The sequence below is a fragment of the Chionomys nivalis genome, unplaced genomic scaffold (assembly GCF_950005125.1).
Source record: "Chionomys nivalis unplaced genomic scaffold, mChiNiv1.1 scaffold_57, whole genome shotgun sequence".
NCBI lineage: Eukaryota > Metazoa > Chordata > Mammalia > Rodentia > Cricetidae > Chionomys > Chionomys nivalis.
Genome location: NW_026646870.1, coordinates 443633 through 446894, shown reverse-complemented (window position 1 = coordinate 446894; position 3262 = coordinate 443633).

Genomic DNA, 3262 nt, shown 5'->3' with positions numbered 1-3262 from the left:
AGATTGGCCTGTAATTCTCTTTCTTGGTTGGGTCTTTGTGTGGTTTTGGTATCAGAGTTACTGTAGCTTCATAAAAGGAATTTGGCAATGACTCTTCTGTTTCTATATTGTGAAATACATTAAGGAGAATAGGCATTAGGTCTTCTTGGAAGTTCTGGTAGAATTCCGCATTGAAACCATCTGGTCCTGGACTTTTTTTGGAAGGTAGGTTTTTGATAACAGCTTCTAATTTTCAAGACTAACAGGTCTATTTAGGTTGTTCACCTGGTCCTGGTTTAACTTTGGTAAATGGTATTTATCTAAAAAAGCGTCCATTTCTTTTACATTTTCCAGTTTTGTGGCATACAGGCTTTTGTAGTAAAATCTAATGATTCTCTGAATTTCCTCTGTGTCTGTGGTTATGTCTCCCTTATCATTTCTGATCTTATTAATTTGCAAATTCTCTCTCTGCCGTTTGATTAGTTTGGATAGGGGTTTATCAATCTTGTTGATTTTCTCCAGGAACCAGCTTTTTGATTCATTGATTCTTTCAATTGTTTTCTGTGTTTCTATTTTGTTGATTTCAGCCCTCAGTTTGATTATTTCCAGTCTTCTACCACTTCTAGGTGAGTCTGCTTCTTTTTTTTCTAGAGCTTTCAGGTGGGCTGTTAAGTCTCCAATGTGTGCTTTCTCTGTTTTCTTTAAGTGGGCAGTTAGTGCTATGAACTTTCCTCTCAGAACTGCTTTCATAGTGTCCCATAGGTTTGAGTATGTTGTTTCTTTATTTTCATTGTCTTCAAGGAAGAGTTTAATTTCTTTCTTTATTTCTTCCTTAATCCAGGTATGGTTCAGTAGTTGACTATTCAGTTTCCATGAGTTTGTAGGCTTTCTGGGGGTAGCATTGTTGCTGAATTCTAGCTTTAATCCATGGTGATCTGATAAGATACAGGTGGTTATTAATATTTCTTTGTAACTGTGGATGTTTGCTTTGTTACCGAGTATGTGGTTGATTTTTGAGAAGGTTCCATGAGCTGCAGAGAATAAGGTATATTCTTTCCTATTTGGGTGGAATATTCTATAGATGTCTGTTAAGTCCATTTGATTCATTACCTCCATTAATTCTCTTATTTCTCTGTTAGGTTTCTGTCTACTTGACCTGTCCATTGGTGAGAGAGGAGTATTAAAGTCTCCTACTATTAATGTGTGCGGTTTGATGGCTGCCTTGAGTTTTAACAATGTTTCTTTTACGTACGTGGGTGCTTTTATATTAGGGGCATAGATATTCAGGATTGAGACTTCATCCTGATGAATTGTTCCTGTTATGAGTAGAACTTGTCCCTTTCCATCTCTCCTGATTGATTTACGTTTGAAGTCAACTTTGTTAGAAATTAGTATGGCCACCCCTGCTTGTTTCTTAGGTCCATTTACTTGAAAAGCCTTATCCCAACCCTTTACTCTGAGTAAGTGCCTGTCTTTGTGGTTGAGGTGTGTTTCTTGTAAACAGCAGAATGTTGGATCCTGTTTTCGTATCCAATCTCTTAGTCTGTGCCTTTTTATAGGAGAGTTGAGTCCATTGACATTAAGTGATATTAATGACCAGTGGTTGTTAACTCCGGTCATTTTTTAAGTTGTAAATTTTGTGTGTTCCCCTTCTTTGTGTTGTGCTGGTGAAGGGTCTCTAGTTGTCTGAGATATTGTGGTCATTGTTGGACTCCTTGGTTAGTGATTTTCCTTCTATTACTTTCTGTAAGGCTGGATTTGTGGCTACGTATTGTTTAAATTTGTTTTTATCCTGGAAAATTTTGTTTTCTCCATTTATAGTGAACGAAAGCTTGGCTGGGTATAGTAGTCTGGGCTTGCATCCATGGTCTCTTAGTTTCTGCAGTACATCTATCCAGGACCTTCTGGCTTTCATGGTTTCCATAGAGAAGTCAGGTGTAAGTCTGATAGGTTTACCTTTATAAGTAACTTGGCCTTTTTCCTTTGCTGCTCTTAGTATTCTTTCTTTATTCTGTATGCTTTGTGTTTTGATTATTATATGGCGAGAGGATGTTTTTTTTTTTGATCCAGCCTATTCGGTGTTCTGTATGCTTCTTGAACCTTCATAGGTATATCTTTCTTTAGGTTGGGAAAGTTTTCTTCTATAATTTTATTAAATATATTTTCTGGACCGTTGAGCTGCGCTTCTTCTCCTTCTTCTATTCCTATTATTCTTAGGTTTGGTTTTTTATTGTGTCCCATATTTCCTGAATGTTTTGTGATGAGAATTTGTTGGCCTTGCTGTTTTCTTTGATCAGCGTGTTTATTTTCTCTATGGTATCTTCAGAATCTGAGATTCTTTCTTCTATCTCTTGTATTCTGTTTTTTATGCTTGCTTCTGTAGTCTCTATTCGTTTACCTAGATTTTCCCTGTCCAGCTGGCCTTCTGTTTGTGTTTTCTTCTTTGCCTCCATTTCAGTTTTTAAGTCTTGAACTGTTTCCATTATCTGTTTGATTGTTTTTCCTTGGTTTCCTAGGGTATCATTCACTGATTTACTCAATTCTTCAAACTTTCTGTTATACTTCTCATCCATTTCTATAAGGGCCTTTTTTACATGTTGTTTAAGGGCATCAATCACTTTCATAATGTCAATTTTATCTACTTCTTCATGATTAAGGTGTTCATGTCCACCTGTTGGGAGGTCGCTGGGTTCTGGTGGTTTCATATTTTTTCAGATTGTTAGGTGAATTCTTGCATTGGCGCCTGCCCATCTCTTTCTCCGAATGCTCCCCTCTGGATGTTCTTTTACCGGATCAGGTCTCCTTGCCTACTGATGTACCTTCCCAGTGATGGCTCTCTGCAGTGCTAGCTCTCCTGTTGTTCTAGTGATGTCTCTCCTTGCTTGTTGCAGACAGGCCAGTGAAACAAAGGAAGTCTCGCCTGCCTACTTGCCTTGAGGATTTGCCCCCAGCGCCAGACAGACTGAGCTGGATGGTGTTATGTGCCCAAAGAGGAAAGGGGGCAGAAGGAAGAAGGGTTCTGGATGCAAGCTGGGTGGGACAAGAAGAGAGAGACAGTATTGGGGGTATAGAGCCCCTGCAGGGAGCCCAGGGAGTATAGGGAGGGGGATGAGGAACTTCAGAGTTCCCTTTCCAGGGCTGCTTCCGCTGCCGCTGGTCACAAACTCACCGCACTGCTGTCTCTCCTGGTGCCGAGATCAGATCTCCATGCAGGTTGGGTAGTTCGTAAACAAAGCGCCTACCTTGTTTGGTGCAGGCGGGCCTGTGAGACAAAGGAGGTCTC